Source organism: Protopterus annectens, chromosome 10.part0, assembly GCF_019279795.1.
Source record: "Protopterus annectens isolate FY-2018-M chromosome 10.part0, PAN1.0, whole genome shotgun sequence".
NCBI lineage: Eukaryota > Metazoa > Chordata > Ceratodontiformes > Protopteridae > Protopterus > Protopterus annectens.
Window position 1 is genome coordinate 1,628,829,710 of NC_056744.1, and position 6,615 is coordinate 1,628,836,324.

Below are 6,615 nucleotides of genomic sequence, written 5' to 3' on the forward strand. Positions count from 1 at the left end.
AGTCCTTGCTGAAACCATAAACGAATCATTGTGATTTACAAAAAAAAAGTGCAAACAGTAAAACACAGATGTATAAAACGTCAACATCTGCACAAAAGAAGCAAGTAGACCGTTAAAGGCCCCCCTTTCCCTTCTCTCCTGCACAGCTCGTTCTCGGATTCCCAACCTCTTTCGCTTTACCAGTAACTCCCTATAGCTGAAGTGCTCGATCCCGTTACCCTCCACCCGTGAGCGCGAGCATACATCACAACTGCTGGTTCTCACAGACCCAACTGTTCAGTCTCCCAGCTGAATGCGCGCCCACTAGTCACTGGGCGCGTGCGCACTGTTGCCTTGATTTGTGCACGCGAATATCCTATATTTTTCACCACGTTTGTCTTTCACTGTCTTTCGCTTTCTAGTGAGTGGTTTAGCTGCCAGACTGACCGTGACATAGTGGTGTTTTTTTTATTCTTATTTCTCACATTTCTTTTCTGTATTTTTCTCCTTTTTGTTCCTATTCAATATGGCAGTCGGACAACAGTCAAGCGGAAACAGGAAACCAGAAAATCCGGCAACAACAATTTTTTTGCGGTCCCCTCCCCATTTTTGTTCCGTTTGTGAAGAATGAAGGTCAAAACTCGGTGACAAAAAGATAAGCAGTTGCCATTTTAAGAAGGTCAAAACTTAGTGCTCTATTTTGTCCACTTTCTGGTATGGCTTTCTCGCAAATGCTTCATGTAGAAAACCGTCACGTGATTCAGTGTTTAATGCAGTTTATATACCTTAACTTGCCCAAATTGTCAAGAGTCTCAATTTGCCCTTACTGCGGTAGAAAGGATGCCGTTTAATTAGGAAGTGACGACTTCACCAAACTCGGTCCGTGCGCCAGCCAGCAAGCTGTATGTGGTAGAAGAAAGCTTGCTGTGTTTTAAAAACATGTATGATGTGTAAGCCAACAGCTGTCTGTGGGCCTTGTACTTGTAGAGACCAGCAGGGACTCGACATAATGAAACGTTGATAGGAGACAGTTTACTTTGCCCTTCATGTCAAAACGCAAATAAGTTGATGATCAAGAATGGGAAAGCCAGCTTCCAGCATGGCATAATGTAGTTTGGAGGATAAAATACGGGGAAGTAAGCATGGCTCAGTGTGGGAAGAAAAGTGCCAAGTTATGTGTTTTGGTGGCGAGAACTGGGCAGTGACATGTAATGAACCAACATGGACAGCACAGTAAATAGATCTAAGTGCTGGAATTAACTATAGGTTGAATCATTACGTGCAGCATTAAACAGCAGTGCCAAACACCAACAAAATGATGAAGTTCAGTGCCAGAGGTGAAGACCAGAAATGCAGATGTGCATAACATATGTTCGTGGGAATTATTTACACTTTTGTGCCCTTTTTATAATACTTGGCTTTAGGAAGCCTGTCTACAGTGTTCCTTTTGACACACTGTAAGCTCAAAGGTAGTTAGGCATGGAGTTAGAAGGGAATTATTTCATGGACAGGTACATATCAAGTAGGTGTATGCAATTTAGCCTGTATATTATCTGAGATGTTTAGCATCGTTCTAATTTGATCACAACCAAAATGGGGTAGCCAACATCTTTATCAGAAACTTGGATGGCTTTTTTTTATGTAGAGAAAAAGGACTCTTTTAATGCAGCCAAGTAGTATAGGTATTAGCAAGGTTAGGTGGGTGCCTATGGGGCATGGAAGAAGTGGGTGAAGTTTAGCTGTGAAAAAAAATAGTTATCCACACTCTAACGTGTCATCACTAATGTGAGATTCCTATGACTGGTATTAAGAGATCAAGACTGCAGTCACAGAGATGCAATGATCTTGAAGTTAGTAAGTAGTAATAGCAGCAGGGGTGGGGGTACAGTTCTCCATTTTGGGGGAGTGGGGTCAAAGATCCCACCCTACAAAAATGCTTTTGGACTGCTGGGTTTCAGTTGTTCTAGGAAATTTTATTGTTTTGTAATTGCACTTAATGCTGAGCACACAAAGTCTTATTTTTGTAACAGAGATGAAAAATAAAGAATTTCTCAACATGCATTACATTTTTACAGACCAAAACAGGTAGCATAATATTTCAGGACAGTGTGAACTACTCAAGGATAAAATAAACATGTTAAATGTAGTAGCACTTAAGCCACTGAAGTTATGCTGAGTCAGCTGCAGAAGTTGGTAGGCCTACTAATTATTGTATTGTTGGGTTATACATACAGGTAGATCCTTCATGAGGACTAGCACCATAAAGGACAGATATGGCAAGTATTATTACAGATTTGGGGTGGTAGCAAATACATAGCCTTGAGTCTCAGTTGAATACACATGTAGCAGAAAGGCTTAGTTTTGGTGGCTATTATGATAGGCAATGTTTTACAAAGAAACAGCCAGATGTAGTCAAAAATATAAACAGTAGTTGCACTTCAATGCTGCATTTTTTTTCTCAGTAGTGGTATCATTAGGCATTGATGTGAGCATGTAAGGAATACAGTCATAATATTCAGAAAGGAAAGCACATAGATGGTAGATACTGTTAATCAGGAGAAAATGGATGATAGATAAGTTAATGATATATTTTGCATTACTATCCCTGACCTTAAATATAACAGGTAAAGCAAAACACATATGGAGTTTAAACAATATAGAATACGGGCCGGATTCACAAAGGCTTGCACAGAGTCTAAGAGTAGAGTAAGACTCCATGCAGCCAACATGTCCGCCGATTGATCCAGGAACAGCCGGTAGGGGCATGCAAGAGAGCTCCTAAAACAACTCTTACACGGACAGGGTTAGGATATGCAAATTACCTCAATTGCAGGTGAAAGCTACGCAAATGAGGTAAATTTGCGATCCAGGAAACCCGAACCTGTCCGAGTAAGAGTAGTGTTATTTGCAGAAATGTACTCCGTTGACAACTGAGTACCGTTCTGCAAATAGCAAAACGGAGCCGTGACAGCCCCAAAAAAAGGATGCATCCAGTTGAGGAAGCATGCAAATGGCAAAAAATACGGCCATTGGCAATGTTCTCCGATCCAAAATAAAATAATTTTTTTTATCCCGATCTCCGAAGTTTAAGCATAGTGCAGCACCGCGCAAACGTGCTGCGCTCTAAAAACCAGAAAACCAATAATTAAAATCCACAAATATGGATTTTATTGTAATTCTTAATTTACAATGCAAGGGAATGGCAGGCTGAAGACAACATGGCTACCGAGTAGAGCTTGCTAAGGGGGGAAGCTCAGTCTAAGAGATGTAACCAAGCATTAGTAGGCAATCCTATACAAATGAGGGTAAGGATAGTGAATCCCAAGTTTACATAGCAAATGAGCACAGTCAGTGGAGTGTAGGAGTAGGATAAGGGGAGTATCAGAGTAGAAGATAGGTGACATCACGAGGGGGGTATGTATGAAAGAAGTGAAGCTCGTTGGAGCAGAGTGGCATGTGTTTGCTGTCAGTTACTCATCACTGGAAGAGGTGTGTCAACAGGTACCCTAGCTAAAGGCAAGAAATTGAAGATGTACGCCGTGGATAACACTAAAGTTTCTTGTTGAAGTGCTTGCAATGTGTTCGCGCGCGTGTGAGTGCCTGTATATCCGAGTAAGACTGTGTGCGCGCGTTTAAGCCGGAGTAAGCATGTCTAAGGTTGTTGAAATGTGTGTAAGCTTGTATGCGCCTGTGTGCGAGCGTTTTAGCAAGAATAAGCAAGTTTTAGCCCGTGTAAGCATGTGTGCGAGCGTGTTTGCGCTTGTGTGCGTGGCGCTGCCCCCCCTGAGGAAACAGAAAGGGAAAAGGAAGCACAACAAATAGTAGGAAGTTAACCAGGGAGTACTAGCAGAGTTAGCAGGTGAAAACAATCAGAATCAGGCAATTACACAGGCAGTACACTAGCCAGGCCCAGCACTTAAAACTCTGCAAACAACATTCCACTATGTTTCTCTCAGAGACACTGCAACACTGCAGTAAACTAATAGAAGTGAAAACTGAAAAAGCTTTACTGAGACAAAGAAATGTTAGGGGCTGCCATTGCTGTTATAAGGCGACATATGCAACATGCTGAGGGTAGTGACAATGCGAATGCTGCTGGACAACCCACAGTGAGGAGACGGAGAAGAGTGTACATGCCCAGATTATCATACACTCTGATGGGATGGACATTTGCTCATTAGGGGGGATGGGGGGGTTATTTGCACTGAACCTGTTTGCCAGGATGTTGGCAATGTCTGTGGGTTCACTGTATGTCATTTTGCAGTAACGTAACTAAAGAAGACCTTGTGATTGTTCTTAGTGTCTGGTGCAATTTTCCTTTCGAAGCGGGCCTTAGAAGAATTCATGAGTGATCGTAGCTTCTTGCTAGTACTGATCAGAGATGCCTTCCCTTTTTGGGATTGTGCTCTATCATGTAGTAGCCTCCTCCTTTCGTTGTATAGCTTATTTATGTCCGGGGTCCACCAGACAGGTCCCCTGCCTTTGGAGGAGTGAGTTTTATTTTTATCTGGGATAGCACGATCCATGCATTCCAGTAGGTGTCCATAGAATGCATTTGTAAAGGATTCAGCAGTCTGAGCCATATTTACCACTGTCTCAGGGTCTTTGAAGGATACCACCTCGGTTTTGAGAAGTGTGACGTTTGCTTTTGGAAAGTTCTTCACTGAGATTACCTAGGATGGGGGTGGGGACGGGATATTGATGTCCATTGAGATAAATGTATGGTCTGACCTTACCAATGAGGGGTATACCTCTGGTGTGGAACATAGAGTCCTCATGTTTGTGATGATCAGGTCCAATATGTTTTCCCCTCTTGTGGGTGTGGTGACCAGTTGTGCCATAGCATTTGAGTTCATAAATTCTAGCAACCGTTGGGTGAGGGTGTTGGGGCTTGAGTAGTATTCCCAGTCAATGTTTGGGTAGTATAAGTCACCCAATATAATGGTGTTTGGAGAGACCTTCGTATTCTCCAGTGTTCCCAGGAAAGCCGAGTGGGGTTCCTGAGTTTGGGAGGGTGGTCTGTAGCAGGCTACAAACTGAAAGGCAGTTTTGCCCACTGTTAGTTGCACATGTATGGTCTCCGATGCTTCGTGCAGTGCTACTAACCTGGAGGTGTGTGTATCTGTGATGTATATGGATACTCCCCCTATTTTTGTTGGTCGGTCTGAGTCTTGTGGCCAAAAAGCATGGTATGAAGTATAACCTGGTAGTGCTGGGGTGCTTTCGGGAGCCTGAACCAGGTGTCTGTTACTGCACAGATATCGACATTCTCCATACTGAGGAGAGTCTTGAGTGCATGCATTTTGAGGTTTAGACATCTGGTGTTGAGCAGCATTACCCTTAGTTTCTTTTACCTTGTATTGTCTATGGAGGTGGGTTTGTCTTTTGAGCCTTGCCTAAAAAAGGCACTATGGGGGTGGCAAGAGCCTTAGCCAGTATTCGAAAGTCCAGGGGTGACAGGTGCAAGCCGTCCATAGCGAAGCTACGTGGCATGTCAAGCATGTCATCCCAGGCTGACAGACACTGGATCCCCTTTGAATGGCACCAATATGTTAGCCAACTGTTAAAATTGATCAGTTTGTCTGTATACTGTCCCATCATTCTTGGTGAGGGTAAGATGCTACACAAGGTCAGGGTCATTCTGGCCTGGGCTACATGATCAGAGAGCTCCTCTATGTCTCTTGTCATGTAGTCCAGGGAGAAACGTCTGATGTCATTCACACCAGCATGGACAATGATGGAGCCATATTTGTACTTGCTTTGGAGTGACCTGAATGCATGTGTTATGTGGCAGATCCTGGCACCCAACAGACAGCTCAAAGTGACCTTCTCCTTGTTCAGCCTGGTGAGTGGGACGTCAGTGTGTCTGACAATAGAGTTACCTATTACAAGTGTATTAGGTGTGTTGTTTAGTCCTAAGGGCAGTGACTGTGTGGCACACTGACTTTGTGAACTATGTGATATGTGGGTATTGTTGTGGGGTAGCAGTTGTTTGGGTGTCTGCTTTGCAGGTCTCTGGTGCTTAGGCAGATTTTATTAAGAGCCTCCGAGTATGTTTTTGTGTGGTAATGTATTTTGTTTGCTGTCGCTATAGGTCTATGTGAGTGAGACTGGATTTGTGGTGTGTGTGGTTACTTTCACCACCTGATAGACGACAACTGAAAAGAGCATCTTGTGTAACAACAAACTGAAGTCCAAAAAAGTTACAAAACGCTGATAAACCACTCGCCAGCTATACAGCAAAGAAGAAAACGGCAATTCCAGCCTGATGTAAATCCACGTTCACAAGTTATTAAAAACCAGCAAGGTTAAGCGCTTTCACTCGTATCACACGAGCTACATCCTCTGATGTAGCTCGTGTTTTTCAATAAACTGTTTTCTTTGCTGTGTAGCTGGCGAGTGGTTTATCAGCGTTTTGTAACTTTTTTGGACCACCTGATAGACTGTGCCAGTCATGGGTCGAAAGAGCTCAGCCTCCTGTTTGTCTATATAGTTGCATCTCTCACATATATCTGAGTTTGTTGGGAGGAGGAGAAGGTTGTCTGTGTACATAAGGCAGTTGTAACATTGCCTCAAAATTCCCATATTCACCAGCTGGACTGGAGAGTACACACAAAACCGACCTGTGGACATGCC

The 6,615-nt window shown here is 43.3% G+C and overlaps 1 protein-coding gene across 1 annotated transcript in view; it reads right to left on the reverse strand.

Annotated features, from left to right (window-relative positions):
- The window catches only part of TAOK2 (TAO kinase 2), a gene marked incomplete in the record, with an annotated part of 2,530,163 nt that extends 2,529,392 nt beyond the window's left edge, over nt 1–771 (reverse strand). Inside the window, 1 exon segment of the mRNA XM_044086327.1 lies at nt 1–771. This exon segment is cut by the window's left edge and continues 124 nt beyond it.
- Between the last annotated feature and the right edge of the window lie 5,844 nt (nt 772–6,615).